This window comes from Leptonychotes weddellii, chromosome 16, assembly GCF_054177405.1.
Source record: "Leptonychotes weddellii isolate Sample4059 chromosome 16, ASM5417740v2, whole genome shotgun sequence".
NCBI classification, from domain to species: domain Eukaryota; kingdom Metazoa; phylum Chordata; class Mammalia; order Carnivora; family Phocidae; genus Leptonychotes; species Leptonychotes weddellii.
In genome coordinates, this window is record NC_138384.1 from 25,406,902 (window position 1) to 25,431,319 (window position 24,418).

At 54.7% G+C, this 24,418-nt stretch overlaps 1 protein-coding gene and 1 non-coding gene across 3 annotated transcripts in view; both read right to left on the bottom strand.

Moving 5' to 3' along the window:
• The window catches only part of GNAO1 (G protein subunit alpha o1), a 171,828-nt gene that overhangs the window by 27,543 nt on the left and 119,867 nt on the right, over window positions 1-24,418 (bottom strand). The window lies entirely within an intron of this gene.
• On the bottom strand, window positions 15,392-15,493 carry LOC115937078 (U6 spliceosomal RNA). Its single transcript, XR_004072406.1, has one exon. It is a non-coding gene; the product is annotated as a U6 spliceosomal RNA (small nuclear RNA).

The following is a 24,418-nucleotide window of genomic DNA, read 5'->3' on the forward strand; positions in this document are numbered from 1 at the left end:
AAAAAAAAAAAAAAGAGAGAGAGAGAGGGAGTTTGCCTTTCTCTGCCCCTCTCCCCTTCCTCCTTTGTCTGAGGGGCTGCGATTTTCCCAAGGCGCACCGTGGAGGCTGAGACCCTGTTGGACTTGCAGAAACAGTACGTCACAATGAACAGGTGTCTTCCCCCTTCTCTTTCTCTGGGAACCAAGCAGGGTCACCGTTCTCAGAGACGACGGATCACGTACATGTACCCCCCAAACCGGTAAGGCAGTGGTCTCTGAAGACGCAGAGGCTCTTGGAGCAGTCACAGGACCTCCCCCGCGCCAGCACCTTGCACACTCACGCAGCCCTTCACGGCCTACAAAGCACGCTCCTGCATGTGCGTGTACACACACACACACACACACACACACACACACACACACACGCACCTCATGGAGGGGCGGTGGGAGACTGCATTAGTCTCTCTCTCCGCCCCTGCCTGGCTCTCCGCTTCTGCCTGAGTCCATGCCCTTTGCCTCGTGTCTCTGCAGTTCCTGCCCCCTGGATGCAGAACACAGTTCCTCTGTCCTTGACTGTGAGTGGCTGTGGGCCCTGCTCCGGCCCATATAAGGATGTGGAAATTCCCCAGCCAGCCCTTCCGAGGCCTTGCATGGCCTTGCTTGTCCTGCTGGGCGCCCCCCATCATCATGAACACACCTGGGCTCCCCGTTCATCCCAGCAAGAGGATGAGGGACGCACGGAACATAACGGAGCCACCCTGGGTCTCTGATCCCCAGCTGAACTGCTGCCCCACGGAAAGAAATAATTGCTGTTGCAAGTGACCGAGTTAGGGGAGTTTGTTAGTACTGCTGTGGCCATCACTAACTGGCACGGTAGTCACTGTGTTACTATCCCCATTTTACAGGTCAGGAAACTGAGGGCCCGAGAGAGGAAGGCACTCACCTATGCTCACAGGTGGGAAGTGCCGGAGCTGGGACTCGACATCAGGAGGCTCCGACCCCAAGGCCAGCCTCTGGGATAAAGACCCACAATGCTGAGAGCAGCTCCCGACTGCAGCACCTGGATGGCCGACAGGGCCTGACGCAGGGCCCACAGCAAGGGCGACAGGCATTAGCCACAGGGTCTGCGCTCCATTTGAGAGGACTGCTGCTTTTCACGTCGAGATTGGAGCAGGAGATGCTGCGGAGCCCCATTCATACCTGGGCGCCTGCCTGCTGGTCTCAGAGGGCTCCTGCAGAGGGCCCGGCTCCCCGGCTTTGCCTCGGGGGCACTCTGCTCCCGGGCGGCAGGCTGCACGGTTTGGGAGTTAGCGTTCGGGACAGACAGGAGTTGGCGGGCCTGCAGCCGGGCTTCCTCGCCCTCACAGGGAGGTGATTCTGAGACGCGTCTGCCAGGCTTTCAGAGGATGCCCAGGGTCCCGAGCCCTGGCTGCCCCAAGCCCCAATCCCTGCCCCCTGCCCTGTGCGACATCCTCTCTCCCTTCGTTTCCCTCTCTTCCCTGTTTCACTTCCCCTTAAGTGAACTCCCCAATAAACTCCTGGTCTCAGGGTCAACTTCTCCAGGAATCCAAATCAGGACAAGAAGATGCCCGTCTGAGCCCAAGCCCCGGGCAAAGCTTACCTGCCGAGTCTTCACACATTTCTCCTGTGACAGGGCCTGCCTCAGATCACTCTCCTGACCCCCCCATGCGGCCCCTCAGCACAATACCCCGGAGGGCTCTGAAGAACAGGTCTGCCTCGTGGCCCCAGGGGGACGTCCCAGCGGCAGGGCAAGAGGTGTGGCTGGGAGTGCAGGGCCAGGCAAGGATCGGGGGCGGCGGCACACTGGCCCCTTTGTGTTAGCAAGCGCACAGTCCCGCGGGGCCCAGCCCAGCTTCCAGTGCAGGGCAGGGGTGTGTGTCGGGGGGCAAGGTGTGCGAAGCTAAGGTAAGGAAGCCGTGAGGTGGCCGACGGGCAAACGCCCTACGCTGGGCGGGCTATGTGCTTCCCTTGGGGTTTTTCAGTAGGGTCAGCCTGAGAGGACGTGCTCGCAGAGTCAGCGGTATCTCTAAGACCCATGTCCCACTCCTGGGGAATCCCCTAAGAATGAAGCTACCAGAAAGAAGCAGGAAAGCACCATGGTGTTCAGGTCCCCTCACCCTCTCTGCGGCCTGGCCCCTCACACATCCCAGGCCCCAGACAAGACACGGGCACTGGGAGAGGCAGGTCCAGGGAGCTGAGCGGGTGCAGGGCAGAGTGGGCCCCGCGGCATCCACCTGGGCTGAGCAGTTGGTGTCAGCATTCCGGGGACCCCTCCTCCGGCTGCCTTTCTCCCAGTTTGAGCATGCACGGGCTGGAGCCCTCGGTGGGGCTGAGCCCTTGCTGGGGGTTGGGAGTGGGGTGCCCCAGGCCTGCCATATCCCTGACCTCTCGGGTCCTCTGGTGTCGGGTCTTCATCACTAGCTGATCACTCTACCCTCAAGCCCTTCCAACCCCCAGTCCTCTAACTGAGCTAGAGGCAACACAGACTATTTCACCCGTGGCAGGTGGTTCAAGAAGTGAGGGAAATTGCTGGAAATCTGCAGGTGTTCCTTGGGTGGGGAGAGACACAAAGGAAATGAGGGTTAGCACCTGGGCACTCTGTGGCTGACAAAAGATTCTATACAAAAGGTAAGTGGGGCCAAAGCCTTCTGTGGAGACTTCCCAGAATTGAGCTGTCCAGCTAGGTAGCCATTTACGCGTCAGAGGCCTGTCTACTGCGGAAGGTGGGTGGGCAAGTTTGGCGGCTGTCTACCTGGGGCAGGAAGCTACAACTGGCCTGGAGGCTAGCAGGCCAAGCCCACAATGCCGGCCAGCCCAGATCCAGCTCCCTCGGGGTGCTGTCCCAAGATCCCGAGCCACCCACAGCTGACACGGAGGGCTGCCCACCAAGACAGGATGGCTTCCCAGCTTCTGAACCGTGCTGGAGATGAGTTTCTGCAGCATCTGAGCCTCCCCTGGGCCACGGGCCTGGAAAGCTGGCCCCGGGGCCTGGGTGATGGGTGCCCTAGGCAGGCAGTGACTCAGGCAGGGTGGGTGAGCAGGGCTGCTGCCTCCACCTGGGGCTAAAAACAGGCCTATGAATCAGGGGCCTACATGCTGACGCTGCTCCCGAGTGCCTGGGTGCCCTTGGGAGACCTCGGTCTTCCTCAGCTCTCCCTCCATGTGCCTGCTATCTGTCCTGTCTGTGGCCCGCGGCTGGTGAACCTGGCCAGAGCTTTCCCAACTTCCTCCTTTGGGCCTCACCTTCCTCGTTTCTGCCAGGTCTGTGAGAAGGGAGTTGGGAAGGGGGTGAGGGTGGGAGACACCCTCTGATCTGAGTGCCTTGGAGCCATACCGCGCCTCCCAGCCAGGGGTGGTTTACAAACCACAGCCACTCTCACCTCCTTTGTTGGTCTCCCCACCCATGTCCCGGAATTCCGGCAGGATGACTACACAGCTTGGGGGAGGCTGGAAGAGCTCTCCTGCTGGGAATTCTCCAGGGGACAGCCCAGGGGCTGGAGCTGTCCTCCCAGCTTTCTCTCACCCCCAAGGTGCAGCGGTGCTGGGGGTCCTGTGCCAGCAGCGACTCCCCCCCGCCCCCGCCTCCCCCAGCTGCCCTTGCTGTTCCTGTCCGGTCTCCCCCAGCCCAGCGTCTCACTAGCCCAGCTGCTCAGACGCAGACTAGGCGTCATCCTTGGTTCTGCTGCTTCCCTTCCATGTCTGGGGTCCTGCTGGATTTTCCGTCAAAGCTGTTTGCAGTCAGACCACTTCTCCCCATCTTCTCACACGTCTCCCCGGGGCCAAGCCAGCACCGTCTTTCTCCTGGCTGCCCTCAGTCCCCCTCCCAAGGGCTCCCTCCCTCCCTTGCTTCTCTCTTGTCTGTTCCTCGCCCGGTAGCCAGCAGGAGACTGTTAGCGTGACATCAATTCTCCTTTAGAAAAAGAACTGAGCACACTGACATCCACGTAAAAGACTGCATTTCCTAACTTGCTTGCTGCTAGGTGTGGCCAAGTGACAAGTTCTACCCAATGAGGGGTCAACCAAAGTAGAGTGCCCTTTTTAAAGGGAAGTTGTACCCTTTTCTCTCACTTCCTCGTTCTTTCCATCACACTTGGATGTAATGGCTGGAGCTCTAGCAGCCAACTTGGATCATGAAGACAAGGTCCATACCCTAGAGATAGTAGAAAACAGCCCTAGGTCCTTGATAGCTTTGTGTACACCGCATACCTTCTGGACATTTTTAAAACATTTAAAATAAATTTATTATTGAAATCATTATTTTTCAGGCTCAGATATTTATAGTCAAACCTAATCCTAATGGGTACAGTAACTCTCTGTTTAAACTCTTTCAATAGCCTCTCATCATACCTAAATTCCAAACTCATTACCTTGGCCTCCAAGCCCCTGCCTAGCCCTCTGTCCCAATCTCCTCCCACTTTTCCCCTTTCATGGGGCTCCAAACACACAGCCCTTCTTTCTGCTGCCCAGGCAAACCAGGGTTATCCCACCTCAGGGTGCTCTGTTGCCCAGGTGATCTGTGCCTGGGCTCTTCCCCATCTCAAATGTCACTTCCTCGGGGAAGGCCTCCTTGATGGCCCCAAGCAGAGTCTGTCCCGACAGCACACTGACCACATGTCACAGCTGGTGTCATGTGAGCCTGTTCCTCAGGGCAGGGATGGTTTCCTGATTTTTCACAGTTCCCCAGGTCTCACACTGTGCTTTGTACATAGCTGGTGCTCAGCAACATTTATGGGACGAGTGGGCCTTTGGCACTTAAATATCAGGCATGGCCCCGGTTTCTCACTCCATCCTATCTGTCCCCTGCCTCTTCTCATCTGGTTGATTTCAACAGTATCTGTCGCTAATTTAATCACAGTAACTCTACATACAGGTAGCCATCCTGTTTAACAGATGGAGAGACTGAGGCTCTGAGGTGAGGGAACTTGCCCAAGACCACGCAGCTAGTAAGTAGGACAGCCTGGAGCCAAGGGCAACCTTCTCTGCTGTCCTCTAGTCAAGAGTCCCTGACTTGTCCCTGAGGCCAGAGCGGAGGACGCACTGGTCCCAGCCCAGCCCCCTGAACAGAAGGTAAGAAGGAAGGGTACGAAGGGTCAGGCTTGGAAGGGAAGGAGGGACCTTGCCAATTTGCTCTGGGGCACTGTGGAGGGTGCTAGGCTGGGCCCAGGCCTGTGGGTGCCAAGCTTAACAAGCATAATAGAGCCAGAGGAGTCCCTTGTCCTTTTGTCTGCTTGCCTTTGGGGACCCAGGGGAAGGTGCTCACACTGGGCCTGACCTTCCCGTCCAGGTCTCCTCCTGGGCCAGTAGTGAGGATGTCCCCCCTCCCCCAGTCTCATTCCCTCACCACTGAGATGCCTTCCATTCCCTCACCACTGAGATGCCTTCCATTCCCTCACTTTCTGGTCCTTGAGTCCCAGCTTCTCTGAAGGAGAGCACGTCCTATGATCCAGCCTGAGCAGTTTGGGTGGCGCTGCCTCTGTCCCCTGGTTCCAGCAGTGGACACATGGCCTGGCCCCGGCCAATCATCCCGCTGGCCTCAGTGAACAGTTTGGGATAGACGAAGAATCCGTATTTGTTAAATTAGACTACAAGCAGCCCCCCGTGGCCCAAACAGCCCCAGTACATTTGTAGAAACTTTTAGGAAAGAGACACTCTCAGAGGGAAGGCCCACCTGATTGTGGAGCCAACACTGGGGAAAGCAGAGCTGAGAGAGGGGGACATCCCGAGACACGGTAACATGTCCACACCTGGATCCAGCTGTGCCTGCTGTCACATCTGGTCCACAATCTGGCTTTCCAGTTACTTGAGTCAATCCCTAGATTTTTTCCGAATCCAGTTGAGGATATGTTTCATTGGTCTGTTTTACTTTTGCATTTGTAGCCCAAATAGTCCTGACGATTCCACCTCCTGGTCTGCTGAGACCATCAGGCCTACCCCCATTGCTGGGACCCTCACAGATCCTCTGACTCCCCTCCGCCCTTAGCGTCTGGGCCCACGTGCTGTACTCTGTCTTCTGTGTGTGTGGCAGTAGGTCTGGTGTGGGCACTGGCCCCATGCTGGACCCTCGAGGCAGTCTGGTGCGATGCTGCACACAGCTCTGTGAGGAGCTTAACGAGGCTGCTCACTGACTGTGGGTCTGGCAGGGCCCCGCGCAGCTGAGTTCGGTACAAGACATTCTTCGCCTTGTGACTCCCTCACGCACCAGCAGGCCAGGCCCCCAACCACTAAATGCCTGGGGTGCCCCAACTGTCACCACTCACAAACACACCCCACAAATGGCCAAACTGCCCCTGGTGGGGCACCCCGTCCCTGAGGGGCACAGTGAGAGAGCCGTCCGCCAGCCCAGGGCCAGGAGGTGAGGGCGCGGCCCCGCTCTCCTCCTCTGCCCCCACGGTCCCGAGGCCCCGCCGCAGACAGGAAGGGAGGGCTCTCCCTTGGGTGTGTGTGAGAGAGAACACGACAGTCGTGCTTCCTCAGGGGTACAGGCCTGGGTGGGCCGGGAGGACAGCTACTGAGTGCCCGGCATGTCCCCCTGCCCCCCATTCTCCGCCTGCTGGGACTGATCGAATGTCCAGCTCCCACGCCACCCGCCCTCTGAGGGTCCCCTTTGGCCACTCCCACCTCGGGCTTCCAGCCTTGCTCCGGGCAGCCTTCTAGGGGCTCAGGCCCACAGGCTCGGGAGCCACCCAGACCCAGGCTCCAGTCTGGGCTCCCAGCTCGAGCAGGGCTTTCATCTTTCTGAGGCTCCTCCCCTGAGACATAGGAATGACCGAACCATCATGCTCTTCGCAGGGCTGTGGCGGGAACAAACGGACAGCACCAGCGCAGGGGTGGAACTGAGGGTGGGCTGTGCCGCTGCCCTACCCCCCGAGCTGCTGGCCTGGGGGGCACGGAGAGACGAGGAGGCCAACCTGCCTGCTCTTGTGATGCACGTGCATGTGTGCGCGTGTGTGTAAAGGGGTGGAACATTCTGGGGCACGGCCACACAGTGTGTTCGGAATGTGAATGCGGGCCAGATGCCATTCTTAGCACTTTAGGATCGGGAGGCTCCAGAGAGGCTGTGACTTCTCAAGGAAACCTGCAGGACTCCTTTTTACCACATCAGTGATTTAAAATCAGCATTAACGTGGTACCTTGCTCATGATGTTGACGTGTAAATGGCCTGAAGCCGCTCTAGGTGGAGGTGAGGTCCTGCTGGGGACCCCCACAACTCTGGAGAACTCCCTGAGAAAACTGTCTGGAGAAAGGGTGGGCAGGGGGAGGGAGGGAGGGGCATGTGGAGACAGGGCCGAGGGGACATCTCCACTGTCTGGTGGGGTGGGGAGCTCAGCACAGGGTGCTTCCCAGAGCTGGGCTGCCTTGGGCCACTGCCAGAGAACAGGGTGCCAGGGTGTGGGGGGGAGTGGCTACGCCCCTGAGCTGACAGCACACAGGGGTCCCTCACTGGGACCTACAGGCCAGGGGCCTCCCCAGAGGACCTGGGCTGCTCGGGACCGGCCATGAGTATGCTTGGGAAGCAGCACCTGAGACTCAGGGGACAATCAGGGCACTGTCAGGGTCATCGGTGCGACTGCCCACTGGCATCCAGGAGTGAGGGGCTCCCCTTCCCAAAAGCCATCTGTAATCAGCCAGCTGGTTCCAGGAGCCGGAACCGATGCCACAAGGACGGGGCGAGGGCTGCCAAGGTCATCGGGGGCCTGGCCCGTCTGCCCACCCAGGCTCCCAGCTGCCACCCCCCACAGACAGCCCCTGCGCTGGCCTCTCGGGCGCAACCCTCCCAGAGACGCGGCTGGTGCGTGTCTGTGCCGGGCCATGCTGGGGGGTGCTAGTGAGTGCTGACCAGGGACAGCTGGAACCAGTTGTTTCCAGCCACTGGAACCAACACCACACACTTCCATTCACCTGCCAGACGCTGCCAGGAGCTTGGAAGTGTCCGGGTGTATTCATCAGCTGAAATCGGGATGGCTACCTGCACTTTCAGTTCAATGCTTGGTTCTTCCAAACCTTTCCCTTCTCTTCAGGGCACTGGGCACTTTTCAAGAGACAGCAGCAAAAAGGCTTGGAGCTCAGGTACAATAAAGAGCCTCTCCCCTCACAAAAGATAAGAGGCAAAGGATGTGGTGGGGAAGTGAGCAGGATTCCTTGGTCAGGTGACCCGGGTTCACATCCTGGCTCTGCAGCTTTCTCGCCCTGCGACCTTGGACAACGCCACGTCACCTCTCTGAGCCTCTGTTCCCTGATTAGTTCCCACCTCCCGGGGCTGTCTGTGCAGATGAAACAGGCTAGGGATGTGACGCAGCTTTGCAACATAAAGAGCCCTGCAAATGTTAGTTATTATAAGCAAAGATGAAGTCCCTCAGACACAAACAACAAGCTGACATAAAATAAGCCTGCTTTTGTACAAGACTTTTCAGGCAAGCATGATCATCTAGATAACAATAATCACAGTAATTATAATAATCACCCCTTCCATTTGAGGACCTGCCTTGGATCTTTCAGAGTTTTGCTCCATCTCTAATCTCCCAGGCTAAGTGAAGTGTGAACACATGCGTGTACACGCGCGTGCACACACACGCACCCAGTCCTCTAGTTGCAGGGAAAGCCTCCACCTGACCCCGCCCCGCCCCGCGCAGCCCTGTGTGCTGCAGTTACCTTGGCCCCCGCCAGGGGGCAGGAGTACACAGCACAACGGGAGTGGGAGCGTGGCAGACAGCCTGAGCACAGAAGACCAGGCAGGGCAGGGCCAGGCAGGGCCTTCCTCAGGCTGCGGGGCTGCCCCCGCTGTTCCTCAAGGGGAAGAGGCACAGAGACCCCAGCCGCTGGAGGCCTGGCCTCCGACTGCAATCCCAGCAGGCGGAGAATGGGGGGCAGGGGGACATGCCGGGCACTCAGTAGCTGTCCTCCCGGCCCACCCAGGCCTGTACCCCTGAGGAAGCACGACTGTCGTGCTCTCTCTCACACACACCCAAGGGAGAGCCCTCCCTTCCTGTCTGCTGCGGGGCCTCGGGACCGTGGGGGCAGAGGAGGAGAGCGGGGCCGCGCCCTCACCCCCTGGCAGGGGCCAGCCCTCCTGGCCCTGGGCTGGCGGACGGCTCTCTCACTGTGCCCCTCAGGGACGGGGTGCCCCACCAGGGGCAGTTTGGCCATTTGTGGGGTGTGTTTGTGAGTGGTGACAGTGGGGCATTTAATGGCTGAAGGCCAGATATCCTTGGGGCTCTTTCTTACTTGGGCTTAAGTGCCTATAGCATGCTGTCAGTTCACAGGGTCGTTGGGGGAAGCTGGGGGACGTCATAGGTCTACCCATTTGCTCTAGGGAAGGGAACCTTCCTGGTCCCCAGAAAGATTCTGAAGCAGAACCAAGGATTTGGTAGTTTCTAATCTTGCCTCCTATCAAATCTGCCCATCCATCCATCCATCCATCCCTATACTACCTACCGAGGGTGCCTACCCATCAAACATCATCCATCCACCCCCTCAGCCATCCACCCATCCGTTTCATCATCTACCCATCAGCTATCCTCGTTCATCCATCCATCCAGTCACTTACACACCCACCCAACCGTCCCTTTGCCTCCCTTCTATCCTACAACAGCACCTGTCTGTCCCGTAATTACTCATTGGCATGCCCATTCCTTTCACTCCTCCTTGATCTATCTGGCTACCCATCCATTCATCCACTCATTTACTCATTTATCCATCATACACCCACTAATGAGTACAGTCTCAGCCTTAAGAACTTTCACGTTTGGCAAAAAAGAACACACTGCCTGAATCTCCCCAGCCGGTTAGCTGGTGCCTCAAACCCAGCAGGGGAGAACTGCCCCCTTGGCTCTCCCTCCCTCTGCCCAGGGCCCCATCTTTGTCAGCGGCCTGCAATCTTCAGGGATTTGTCTTAAGCCCTTCTGAGACCCTTCTCTGTTTGGGGCCCAGGCTGCCTCCTGGGGAGGTGGAGAAGGCTGGGGTTTTCTGAAGGATCACACTCTTTCCAGCCTCAAAACCCTTGGATCTTCCAATTATTTAGAAGCAGCTCTTTCTGCTGGCTCACTATCTATCTTCAAGAACTGGGGCTTAGAGGGGAGACTGTGGCCTGAGTCCTCTGAGACCCCTTCACTGGATCCAACACTCGACACCTAAAAGTTCCCACTCGGAAACCATCTGCCAGCCCTTCCAATTGGTCATGGTGTCCTACTCCTGGCCCCGGCCCCAAGGAAGCAGAAGGAGCCAGAGCTAGTCTAGTGACTGTTCCTTCACCACTGGCTGGCCAGATGACTTCCCGTGCTGAGCCCATGGCTAGGAGCTGGGGACCCATCAGCCAGCAGGACCTGGACCCTGCCTACCCAAGCCTGCAGTCAGTGGGGGCATCAGACACATCAGCCGAACTGCCTCCTGGGAGGCAGAAACTGAGTGAGCGCTGGGCGTGGTGGAGAAACTGGTGTAGGTGGGGGGGATGTGACAGAGGTGTGTCCAGGCGACGGGCAGTCAGGGGTCAGCCATGCCCAGAAAGCAGGGCACGGTCCAGAGACAGGTCTTCCCTGAGGGGGGAATTAAAGGGGGAAGGGCAGAGACCCTAATGGAAGGGTCCTCGAGAGCATCAGGTGCCCCTCCGGCCATCGGCAGGGCCTGAGGACAATGGTGGGGCTTGGAGGTCCATGTGATCCTTAGTCATTAAACTAGGAATAGCGGGGCGCCTGGGTGGCTCAGTCATTAAGCGTCTGCCTTCGGCTCAGGTCATGATCCCAGGGTCCTGGGATCGAGCCCCGCATCGGGCTCCCTGCTCCGCGGGAAGCCTGCTTCTCCCTCTCCCACTCCCCCTGCTTGTGTTCCCTCTCTCACTGTGTCTCTGCCAAATAAATAAATAAAATCTTTAAAAAAACAAAACAAAACTAGGAATAGCTACCTTGCCTGCACAGGTGGCCCAAGGGGCTCCCACACAGACTGCATCTTGGTGGGGCTTTGGTCCCGGGCTGCTGAGTGTGAACGTGTGCACCTCCACGGAGAGGGCTGAAGGCAGCCTTGGTCCCACGGTGGGACAGCTCTGATAGTCAGAGTCCCACAGAGCAAACGCTGATGCTCCCTGAGTGTGGGGCCTGGGACACTCTCTCTCCCTCTGCCTCCCCCGCTCCCAGCTCTCCCCAGGGAGCGCCCGCATTTGTGCGCTGGGCTCTCAGTGCCCATCCCCACCTCCCGGCTTCGTTTCGTCTGTCTCCCAAGGCCACCCTGGCAGGGCGTCCAGTGCGAGGCTGCGGAGGGAGACTGGAGGGTGAAGGGCAGTAGTCAGTCCACAGCTTCCGAGGGGGGAGGTGCTGAGGCTGGTGCCGAATGGAGTGAGGGCCTGTGGAGAGGCCTGCCAGCGCACAGACGGGTGGGCCATGCAGGTGACTGGCAGAGACAGGGGGATGCAGGATGGAGGCTTGCCGGGGCCCTCGGTGGCGGCGGGGTGGGGGGCGCAATGGTATGTTTACATCACCAAGGCTTCTGATCACCTCAGATCCCCAGGGATGAAGTGGAGACTCATCTTGTCCAAAGCTCCCACCATCACCCGATTTGGGACAGCCTGACATGTCAACCACTTTCTCTTGGTGCCTTTCTCCCCTGGGCGGGTCCAGAACCTGCCAGTCTTTACCTCCTGGGTGTCTCTCCTAGACAGGGGTGCGGGGGACAGCTGAACCACCACGCAGGCACTGTTCAGTCAAAAATAAACTTTAAGGTGAACGGGACAGAAATTTCCAAATCTGTGATACCCTCGCCCTCTGCCGCCTTTCTCCTGAGCACAATGTTCTAAGATAGGAGAAAAGAACTAAAATTGGAGAGGCTAAATTTCTAAGAAACGAACAAGGGCAGAATAAAATTACCCACACAGAGCTCAGTCAAAGGGAAAGAAAAGTGATAATGGCCAACCTTGTCTCTTCAGAACATGAAGTGACGATGGTGAATAGTTTAATTAGAGCCGCCTCGGCTGGGAGATATTAGCAACAAAATTATGGAAGAGGGAAAATGGAAGTCGGACCACCACACACATGGCAGGGGTTAGGGGAAGGCAGGTAAATGTGGAAGAGGACAGGTTTGGCTGACTGGTGCCCCTCCCCAGGCTTATTCATTGATACCCCTTCCTGTCTCCTTTTTTTTAGATTTTATTTTATTTTATTTTTTATTTATTTATTTGAGACAGAGAGAATGAGAGAGAGAGAGCACATGAGAGGGGGGAGGGTCAGAGGGAGAAGCAGGCTCCCCGCTGAGCAGGGAGCCCGACGCGGGACTCGATCCAGGGACTCCAGGATCATGACCTGAGCCGAAAGCAGTCGCTTAACCAACTGAGCCACCCAGGCGCCCCCCCTTCCTGTCTCCTTGTCCCCTCACTGGAAGCATCCATTCAGCATTAGCTTGATCAGATACTGCCTTGGTTCAAAAAGGAGCCTGTCACCCTGCTTCCAGGATCTCAGGGACATGGCCCGGAGCAGTGCGTCAGGTGTCAGAAGACTTGGCCCTGCCTCCAACTGGCTCTGGGACCCTGGGCAAGCCTCAGCTTCCCTCAGGGTCCGAGGGTCCCCAAACGCACGAGGAAGGGATTGGTTACACCTGTGGTTCTCAAAGTGTGGTCTGCACCCCTGGGAGTCTCTGAGGTCCTTGCAGGGGGTCCACAAGATCAAAACTGTGTTCAGGACAATACTAAGATGCTATTTTTTCCCTTTCTAACAGTGTTACCTGCTTGTACTGCTGGTGCAAAAGCCATAGGAGGTGAAAAGCTAGCCCCTGAGCTAACAGGGGAGAAACAGGACCACCAGACTGCACTCACACGGTGGGTCACAGAAGATGCCACTTTTACTTAAGAATGCCCTTGATGAAGTAGTAAAAACCACAAATTAAAAAACAATCTCTACCCCGAGTACCCATTTTTTTTCATATCCTGTGCGATGAAATGGGAAGTATGCATAAAACACTTCTGCAAACCGAAGGATGATGGTTTTCTGGAGGAAAGGCACTTGTAAGACTGAGCTGCCAGCGAAAATAGTCCCTTTATTCATGGGACACCACTTTTACTTAAAAGAATGCCAGACAGAGAGACAAGGGTAATTCGGATTTGGTCTCTGGAAGACATTTTCTAAAAACGAACCAAGCGAGCCCATCATTTCAAGGAAAACAACGAACATATCTATCACCAAAATTAAAAAAAATTCCAGCTTTCAAGTGAAAGAATTTTGGAAACTTGTGTTTACCACCATGAACTTGACAGCTTCCCATTACCTAAAGACTCTTCTGATGAGATCAGTATCAAAGTTATCAAATGTGAGTTTTTAATACTGTATGCTGAAACGTGTCAACATTTGGAAGATCCGTGTAACTCTGAACTAATATTTTCCAAATGACCAAAATGGTGTTAAAAATCATGCATGGTTAAGACACCCATTCAAAGAGCAAAGTAGATCAATGGATGTTTTCAAGAGACTTTATTTTTTTAAGAGCAGTTTTGGGTTTACAACAAAATCAAGAGGAAGGTAGAAATTTCCCATATAACCCCTGCCTGCATCCGTGGACAGCCTCCTCCACTATCCACATCCCTCACCAGAGTGGTCCATTTGTTGCCAAGGATGACCCTACATGAACACATCATAATCACCCAAAGTCTATAGTTAACCTCAGGGTTCAGTCTTGGTGTCGTACATTCTATGGATTTGGACAAATTTATAATGCCATGTATCCAGAATTATGGTATCGTGCAGAGTATTTCCACTGCCCTAAAAATCCTCCATGTTCTGCCTATTCATCCCTTCCCCTCACCCCACCCATGGCAACCACTCTGATCTTTTTACTGTCCCCATTGTTTTGCCTTTTCCAGAAATTCACACAGTTGGAATTATACAGTATGCAGCCTTTTCAGATTGGCTTCTTTCACCTAGTAATATGCATTCAAGTTTCTTCCATGTCTTCTCATTGCTTGATAGCTCATTTCCTTTTAGTGTGGAAGAGTATTCCATTGTGTGCATGGACCAGTTTACTTATCCACTCACCGACTGAAGGATATCTTGGTTGCTTCCAAGTTTTGGCAATTATGAATAAAGTTGCTATGAACACCTGTGTGTAGGTTTTTGTGGGGACAAAAGTTTTCACATCTTTTGAGTCAATATGGAAGAGCCTGAAAGCTGGATCCTGTGGTAGGAGTATGTTTCATTTTGTAAGAAACTGCCAAACTGTCTTCCCAAGTATGGTGCCATTTTGCCTTTTCGCCAGCAATGAGTGAGAGTCCTGTTGCTCCACATCCTTGTCAGTACTTGGAGTTGCCAGTGTTCCGGATTTCGGCCATTCTACTAGGTGTGTAGTGGTAGCTTGTTGTTTTAATTTGCATTTCCCTGATGACATATGATGTGGAGCATCATTCCATATGCTTTTTGCCATCTGTACATCTTCTTCCGTGATGTGTCTGTTAGGATCTTTGGCCCATTTTCAAGTTGGGTTGTTTTCTTATTGTTGAGTTTTAAGAGTTCTTTGTATATCTTGGACACCAGTCTTCTATTAAACATGCTTTTAGCAAATATTTTGTCCCGGCCCATGGCTTTTCTTCTTCTTCTCTTGGCGGTGGCCTTCACAGAGCAGTTTTAAATTTCTATGAAGAGCAGTTTAACTACTTCTTTCATGGATCGTGACTTTGGTGTTGTATCTAAAAGTCATTGTCAGACCCAAGGTCATCTTGATTTCCTCCTATATTCCCTTTGAGGAGTTTTATAGTTTTGCTTTTTACATTTAGATCTATCTGTGATCCATTTCAAGTTAATTTTTGTGAAAAGTGGAAAGCCTGTAACTAGATTTTTTTTTTTTTGCATGTGATATCCCGGTTGTTCCAGCACCATTTGTTGGAGAGACTGATGGATTTTAATGTAACAGCACAGGAAAGGGTCACTGATATAGTTTCAGATTGCAACCATCCTTTAAGAAACCACCACCACTTGTCCAGTTTGGGTGAGTTTCACAGAAGAATTATCTGAAAAGGCTAGTAAAACATTCCTTCCTTTTCCAACTATGTGTTTATGTGGGGACAAATTTTAGTCCTCTTCTTCAACCAAAACAACACATCACGACAGATTGAATGCAGAAGCACATATGAGAACCAAACTGTCTTCTATTAAGCCAGCCATTAAAGAGATTTGCAAAAATGTACAACAATGACGTTCTTCTTACCGAAACATTTTTAGTAATCAGAAAATGTTATTTATACTAATGTGTAATTGGTTTATCATCGTTATTTTTAAATGAATGAAGATTTAAAAATTTTCTTGGTTTTAATTTCTCTTTTTTTTTTCAGCAAACAACAAATATTTATTGAGCACCTATTATGTGCCAGGCACTGTTCTAGGAACACCCCCCACCAAAGGGGAAAAAAAAATGAGATAGAAGCAGAAAATAAAATATGGAATGCTTCATAAATTTGTGTGTCATCTTCGTGCCGGGGGCATACTAATCTTCTCTGTATTGTTCCAATTTTAGTGCTGAAGCGAGCACTCTTGGTTTTAATTTCTAATGCAATAAAAATTGATAGCTGCAACATACATAAACAAAATTGGGGTCCTCAATAATTTTTTAAGAGTTTAAACGGGTCCCCAAACCACAAAGTTTGAGAACCACTAGACCAGCTCATTCTTTCTCAAACATTCTCCCCTAGCATCTTTATAACTTCAACAAAAGTCCTGTTTCACCTGATGACTACCAGTTATTAATTTTCTTAGACACATCTTTGTACTTTATAAACTTCACATCCTTACAGTAAATGGAAAACCTGCGTGAAGTATTCTAAATGGAAGATACACATAAGAATAATGACAATGAAAACAGACATGTTAAATTCTAGCAGGATCCTGCTGCCTGCTGAAGGCTTTCGGCCTAAAGCCGTTTTCTCTTTGTTAACAAGGGGGAGAATTCACAGGTGTTAAGGAGATAACTAGCACCAGCCTGAGACTTTCTTCTTGAGCTTCTGAGGCTGACAGAGAGGAAGGAATCACTTTCCGACGTGGTGAAGCCATGTTAGTCAATGTGGTGACTCTGTTCACCATCTCCTCTCCGCGCTCAAGCCGTCTCATTGCACAGAACGGTAGCATGTACCTCCCCCTGGGGGGGGAGGCGGGCAGATCGTCTCTCAAGACCCACCCTCCCCTCCAGACAGGTAAGGGCCAGCTGATGAGGGCTCCCCCTGCTGAAGTGTGGCTGACTCACACCCCTCATGGGCTGAGAGGTGGGACACAGAGCCACAGCCAACATCCGTCGGTTAGAAAACTGAGAATTGCAAGTTTTTGCCGGTGGAAGGCTGCCAGGGTTGGGGTTCAGGAGGAGCCTCTGGGGTGAGGGCCCAGGGCAGGCCAAACCAACCGGGTCCAGAGGATCGGCAAGTCCAGGCTCCTACTGTGGCCACTGTGAGCCTTGGAGCTGGGAACACAGACCCCCACACAGAGACAACGCATGGACACGCCTGTTCAGAACTCTGGCTGCCAAGGAGGGGCCCTAAGACAGAGTCAGAGGAGCCTGTATTTAGCGAGTACTTCCTGTGGACTTTAGTTCATGAATGTTCGTAAGTATTACCATTTCACCCTTTTATGAAGAGAGAAACCAGAGGTCGGATGGCTTGTGAGGCTGGCCCAAGGTCACTCAGCTAGTAGGGGGTCCAGCGGGGATTTTAACGCCAGCCGTCTGGCCCCAGAGCTCACACAGCACTGCTTCCCACCTCATGCTCTGAGGGGAAAACCGAGGCCTGTGTAAAGCAGGTGGGACCTTGTCCAAGGTCACCCAGCAAGCCTGGGGGCGGCGCCAGGCCAGAGCCCTGGTCTTCCAGTTTCTCCTTGAGGGCGGGGTCTGGGAAAGCTGGTACCCAGGACACTCTCCGCCTGCCGTCCCTGGCTTCCCTGAGCCCTGCGGCTAAGGGGGTGGTGCTCCCAGCTGGTGCCCGCTCTGGGGACCCAGTGTTAGTGTGTTGATGCTGGTGCTGTTTACACACGAGGCAGGTGGGATGGCGACAGCTGTGAAAAAACAAGGGTGACAAATAGTCTTGTCAACCAAAACACTGGCGAGGCAGAGTGGCAGCCGTGACTGTACCCCAGCTGGGCCAGGCAGAGTGCCAGTGGGCCACCCTGGGGGCGACAGGAGGCAGAAGGCATGGAGGGACCAGGCTGGATGCCGGCTCCGCTGGCCCCCAGTGCCTGGCCATGAGACAGGAACACAGGGCAGGGGGAGGCTGGGAATTGGGTGAAGCCTCTGGGGGCCCGTCTCTCACGTGAGGTCAGCAGTGGGCGGAGGATGGAGAGCTGCAGCCCCTGGGGTCTGCAGGCAGCTCAGGCCAGGGGGATGGGAGCTGCTCCGGCCTGGGTGCAACCATCTCAGCGGCTCTCTCCAAGGCCCGGGACCAGGGTGCATGCCTCCCCTCCCCACTTAGACCCCCCCTTCCTCATCTCCCTGACATCGACCCTGGGTGATCAAGGGCATGGGGTAAGGACAAGGCCCTAGCTGCACAGACCTGGGCATGGGAGGGTGCTCAGGGGCCTCAGTGCCTGAGGCTCAACTCTGCTGCACGGGGCTCACTGAGGAGAGAGGTAGGGCAAGGTGTGCAGGGGCTCAGGCCAGCCCTCACTGTCTGAAACTGCAGGACCACAAGGGAAGCCACCTGGTATCCCCTGGGCTCAGGTTCCTCTCCCCTCCAGGGCCGTTCTTGCTTTACTCTGTCCTTCTGTCTCCTCTCTCCTTTCCCACGTCCTCTGCCCTGGTCCCAGCCAGGGAGAAGCCAGCCCCACAGCATCTTTGTTGGGGTTAGGAAAAAGGAGTCTTTCCTCCGGGCTACACAACCTGGCAAGGGGAAGGCAGGCTTAGTTTCAGCCCTCTCGTGGCCTCTGGCTTAGAGACCCTTCCGCAGGCCACCACCGGCCTTGGAACTGAGCTGGAACTGATGGAGTATGAATGTGAAGTGCGCCGCTTGTGGGCAAGGCTCCTAAGATATAAGTGTGTCCCCTGAATGCATGTGATGACAGAGTCCTGGGCGGTGGTGGTGCCATAAGATGGAAGGAACTGGCCCATGAATCACCGTGTGGAGGAGAGCCACCCACCCAGAGCACCTGCCCTAGACTATCAGATGGGCAGGAAAGAACCTTCTGTTGCGTTTGAGCCAGGAAACGCCGGCGACGTTCAAGGCAGTAGCGAGGGGTGCCCCTGTCCGTGTCCTGCTAGGGTTCCTCCTCTCCTGCTTCCTGGACAGGAAACAGATTGCCCTCTCAGTAAGCCCGAGAAAGGTAGAGGCCAGTTTTCTGGAATAGCAAAGAATCTGTGATCCCGCTCCACTCCCCTGCAAACAGGAAAGGGGGCCCCACGGCAGCACCTCCTGTGTCTCAGCCACTCCCATGCCTGCCACAGGCATGACTTTTGTTCACCGCTGAATCTGCAGAATGCTGCAGGGTGCAAAGCAGGGGCTCAAAAAATGATGCTGAAATTCGGCTGGCTTTGGATACCCACCTGTGCACAACTGACTTCATGTTTTTCTTTCAACTTGCATCTACTTAAACTTATTTTAAGAGAAAGGAAGTGTAGTTTCACTAACAATAATATATGCAAAAGGATATTTGATCGGTTATTTATTTTAGAAATGGAGAGACAGAGTGCATGTGCGGGCGCTCGAGCAATGGGAGAGGCAGAGGGAGAGAGAGAGTGAGAGAATCTCAAATAGACTCCGCTCTGAGCTCTCAGCCCGATGCAGGGCTCCATCTCACGACCCTGAGATCATGACCTGAGCCGAAATCAGGAGTCGGACACTTAACTGACTGAGCCACCCACGCACCCCAGTTTTTATCTTTTTCTAATATGCATTAAAGTTAAGAACTACTGAGATAAAAATCTGACGTTCTGACATGTGCATCCATCATGCTAGCTAAAATCTGCCCACTTCCTCCACTTGGGAAGCATCTTCCCTTGGCGAGGGGCATAGGCAGGCACGGGGCAGAGCAGAAGGAGCATGCCCAGGAGCAATGAATCTGGCTCCAGCCCCTAGGCGATGGGCTGGGGACATCCTCCCCATTCTGCCTGGCTTTGACCCTCTCCCACCAGCAGGGCCTTGGCTTGGGGTTCTGGGAGGCTTGGAGAACCACCCAGACTTCCTGGGAGTGTACACTTGCTTGCTGGGGGCAGCACAGGATGGGGGCAGACCGTGGGCTCCAGGTTTCCTCGGCCACAGACTTCCCGTTTCCTTCTCTGTTGGTGCCTGCCTCCTTGTTCCCTGGTTTTGGTTCCAAGAGGGAATGGGCCCCTGGGGGTTGCAGTTCTCAAGGCGTGTGTGATATTCTCACTGGAAGGGACGGGGCACCTGTGCCTTCCTTCACTTGGGTGGGGCGACGGCAACAGGGAATCTGTCCTGACCGACCCCCCCATCTCCGCACCCCCAGCAGCCAACTTGAGGCCTCAACTTTGTTGAGAGGACTGCCCCAAACTGCTAGGACACAGATGCAGGAGAACCAGGGGCTCTGGCCTGCTAAGCAGCTTTGTTGTCTTGGATACTTCCTCTCTCCTAGCTGCCAATGTCCTCTGAAAAGGGAGCGCAAAGATAAGTGCCCAGCACCAAGGCCAGCAGGGAAGACGGAAGGAAGGAGGGAGGGACACCTGTCCTGCCCACCTGTCCCCAGCAGCCTTATGGCTAAGTGGGCACTTGCCCTCCAGTGAGGTGGGTGCCCTCCAAACAGGGGCTGTAGGACCCTTCTCTCTGTGTGCCGACAGGGACTGGGTTGGGGAGGGGGAGAACAACCCCTTCCTGGGAGCCACTGAATCCAAATCCAGAACTGCCCCCTCCCAACCCTCTGAGCCCTCACCCAGCCACCAGATGAACTTCAGCAAAACCCCCCAAAGGAAAACCACTGTGGGCTTCATTCCATGTTAAGACTTGACCTTCTGAAAAGGTGGTGATGGGCAGTCTGGTCCTGACTCCACCTCTGTTGACCCTCCATCCTCACCCTGCCACCCACCCCCTCCATCCCTTCCCTGGGGCCTTCTTTCTCCCCTTGGCTTCCACCTACACTCATGCTCTGGCCTCCCATCCTAAGTCCGTCCCCGACACCGATGACCCCCCAAGCCACTGTCCTCCCTGCTTCTTCCTTTTGTCCTGCCGCCTCCCTGCCCACCTCCGGTGGGGGCTTCCACTGCTCTCCCCATCCCTCGCTGCTGTCTGCTCACTTCTCCTCTCTCGGGGTGCTGGGCCCTGTGGATGCTGCTTCCTGGCCAGGATGCTGTCTTCCAGGTCACGTCAGTCCACTGCAGGCTGTCTCTCGTGTGGGTCCCTGTCCCTCCACCCAACATTTAAGCAGATCCTCCTCTGTGCAGGGGGCTGCCGAGTGATCCCACCTGACCTCTGGTTGGTTTACTGGCTCCTCCACTAGGCTCGGCATGTTCCTGGTCAATCCCACCCTCTCCCCTGCACCTGGGTTCCTGGGCCACAGTCTCCAACACCACCTTCCTTCCCAAAGGAAGGATTGCCGCCAAAGCAGCAAATGACTGCTGCTATTTCCTTAATTTTTAAAAATGACCTCAAATGGACTCATTTTAAATAATCAGCTTATCCTAAACAGTAACATCCATGAAATCAGAGGTCTGTGTGCTAATTTTTCTAATATACACTGAAATACATAAAAGTCCTCCAACAAAAGCTGTTGGTCTGTGTGAACGGCCAGGTCATGTGTGCCCCCAGGAATGCCTGCACCCCTCTTTGGGGACACATGGCCCCTCTGCAGTGATAATTCTGTGCTTCTGGTCACGCAAGCCGGAGACCCTGAGGCCAGCTCCACTCTCTTCCCTTCCTCTGTCCCTCCAGCCAGTCTGATTCCCAAGAACTGTCATTTGCCCCCAGAAAGGTCTAAACTCTGACCCCTTACGTCTCCCTGCAAGGTCACTCTTGCCTCTCCTCCAGGGATGACAGCAGGGGTCTAGCCCAACCAGTCTCCTGGCCTCCAGGCTCTGTCCCTTTAATCTGTCAAGAAAGCACTTAATTCACACCCCAGCCCTCAATGGCTCCCATAATTTGGAACCGAGGCCACCCATTCTGTTACCCCATGCTCCTCAGCCACCTCACCACCCTGCCGCCCTCCCTTCAGAGGAATTGGGTAACGACCTTTGCAGACAGGGACAAGGACAGCGGAGGGAATGAATGGCACAGAGACCTCGGTGGGTCACCAGGAGGGTGGGGGGCAAGTCAGGGGAAGCAAGTGGGAGGGAGTGACATGAGGCCCCTGGATTTGTGGGAAATGCCAGGGTCTGGCCTCCAAGGGCACAGCATTTCAACTCTGTGACTTAGTTTCCTCAACTATAAATGGTGGCATTCTCCACGCCGTGTTCTTGTCCCAGGGTGAGTGAGAGGCCAGGGTCTGGATGAACGTGCTCTCTGAACTGTGCACGGCTTAAGGTATGCAGTGTGGGCGCGGGCGTGTGTGCGTGCATGGAGATCAGCATCGGTAGTATGAGTAGTAGTTGCAGGAACGAAAGTCGGCCTGGTCAAGCCGTCTTTGTGAGCTAATATAGGGTGCACAAAAGGAGGGACACGAAGGAGCTTCTGCGGGAAGCTGGCTCATCACACCTGGGGTGGCTCTGTCCAGAGAGCAGAACAGTATCTTGCGCTTTGGGTGGCTCCCTGGGCCAGCTGGCCCCTGTACCTCCCACTCGGAGGCCCATCCTCCACCTTCCAAGTTGAAAGGGACAGGGGTTGCCTCCTCCAGGAGTCTGGGAGGAAAGGGGGGTGGGGCCTTCTCCACCTTTTGGGCCTTAGAGGCGGTGGCAGGGAGGAGTCCCCAGGAGGGAGTGGCCCCTCCCCAAGAGGATGCTGGGGGCTATTACACAAGAACCAGGCCTGTTTCTATAGCACAGGGGGAGACTGGGGTGGGGCGATGTCTACAGCCAGCCCAGGCCAGAGCTCTGCCCAGTAAGTGCCCCCAAGATGGCCCAGGCTGGACAAAAGCTCATTCTTCAAGGGCAAGGCCATTGCTTCAATTAGCTCTCCTCCCAGGAGCGGGTCCACTGATCCCCTAAAAGGCACAGCAGGCTCCCGAGGGCTGGGGCCCCCTGCGGCCCCAAGCTTTTGCTCCAGTCCCAGCCACATTGTGCCCAGAGGCCCCATGCTGCTCTTTTCACTCCCTTTGCCTGGCCAGCGGTAGGCGATGCTTTTGAAGTCGGTCCTCTGTTCCAATTGGAAACTTTGTTCAGAACCAAAATTAGAGAGGCTGCACAATCAGCTTGCAATTTAAAATGCCACCAGGCCTCTCCCTGACCCCCCCTTTGCAAAATGTCATCTTAATTAGATGGAGCCAGGCTTCATGTTTTCCGAATTTCAAGGTAATTTCTCTAGGACATTTCTCCCCTTGTAGTTATTTTTACCTTCAGCATAAGGTGGGGGCAGGGGCAATGTGAGGCTGATCTGCTGGTCTGCATACACCTCCATCCTCCAGCCATTGGGGTCAGCTGCCTCCCCGCCTCCCCGGGAGGCTGAAAACACTGATCTGGGAGCTCTCCTAGGATGTCTGTTGAGGGTTCTTCCTCCGTTTAATGCAGCACGACACCTGCCGGACCTCTCTCCCTGGCAAGGGGCTCTGCTAGGGGTCGGGAGGGAACACTGCGGAGGCTGGCTGGCTTGGCCAGCACTGTCCCCAGTCAGCGTTCACCCGGCCACTCACCCGGGGGCGCAGCCCCTTCCTCACTCAGCCTGTCACTCGCTTTCCTGCCGAGACTCTGCTGGCTGCCTTGCCCGGCGGGCGGGCTTGAAGGAGGTCCCCAAAGTCCGGGGCCACTGGGGACCCTATATTAATACCACTGAGTTACACCTGGGAAGTTTCCAATTCTCTTTCAAGGATTCTGACTAATCGTGGGTAAAAAAGTTTCAGTTTGGTGCCATTAAGTCTTTGACGTCCCTGAACATGCTAATCATCTCCTTCGACAGAGAGAGGGCAGGCTGCTTAGGATGGGTCTCCTCTGGGCTCCCGAGGCATTTTACAATGGCTGATCCACAACCCCAGCCTACTCTAGGGGAGTATGTCAGGGAAGGCTCCCATTATGGGCTGAATTGTGTCCCCCCCCCAGATTCATATATTGAAGCCCTAACCACCTAATACCTCAGAATGTGACTGTACTTGGAGGGAGGGTCTTTACATGGGTAATTAAGTTACAGTGAGGTCTTCAGATTAGGCCCTAATCTATTATGGCTGGCATCCTTAGGAGGAGATTAGGACACACACAGAGGGGACACAGGGAGAAGATGGACATCTACAAGCCAGGGAGAGGGGACTCAGAGGAAACCAACTCTGATGACACCTCAATCTCAGATTTCTAGCCTCCAAATAAAGTCCTGTTTTTCACGCCACCCATGGTACTTATGGTTCTTATGGTACTTTGTTGACGCAGCCCTAGCAAATTAACACAGCTCCCAAGATTGGGCTCTTCTTTCGGGCTGGGAGCGGGGGTTCTCTCTCCATCATTCCAAACTCTACCCACAAAACAGTGCAAGGTCTGGGTCCTGCTTCCCCTTGAACCTCATCCTGAGGCACCCTTGCCCTCACTTAACCACCTGCCAGCCACCCTGCCCCCTTTCTAGGCTTTTCAACACACATGCAAGTTCATTTCCACCTCAGGGCCTCTGCATGGCTCCTCCTACTACCTCAAGTCTGCAAGACTGGCTCCTTCTTATTTCTTCTTCCAATCTCAGTTTAAATATAACTCCCAGAGAAAGCTCTTCCTGACCATGCCCCTCCCCGTCTAAAGCAGGTGTTCCTTGCTGTTCCCTTGCCAGCCTTCTTTTCTTGACTAGTACTTATCACAACGTGTAATTATATATGTTTGTTTCCTCAGTGACTCTTTCTCTTCCTAGAAAGATGGTGAGATCCATGAGGGTAGGGCCTGCATCTGCTCTGTTGCCCATTTGGTTCATTCACAAGGTGCTACTTGTGGAATGAATGAATTCTAGGCCTTAAGCTGAGATGGATACCAGGTGCCTCCCCCCATCCTCAGGAGGCCCAGCGGCACAAGAAGGAGCTGAAGGTGGGGCAAGAAAGCACAGAAAGGACCACCCAGAGCCTGCTCACCTCAACAGGAAATGTGGGGAAGCGAGGTTATGGGGCAGACTGGTCACGAGAGGCGCCGACATACCACAGGTATGAATGGAAATATGGTGCCTGTCCTGGATGCGGTCAACTGCAGGCAAGTGTTCTGGCCCTACTCCAGCAGAGGGGGGCAGCGTCCTCCACGGGGGCCTCCCTCTGTCAGCTGGACACTGACACAGCCACATCTGGGTGGAATGCACATGCACCAACTCTCAGCCAGTCCGAGATGGGTGCTCAGAGAAATTCTGCAACTGAGTCATGCCCAGGCCAGGGCTGTTTGCAGGGTGAAGGGGTTTGTTCTTTTATCTCAATTCCAAACCCTCTGATATTCCTCTTAA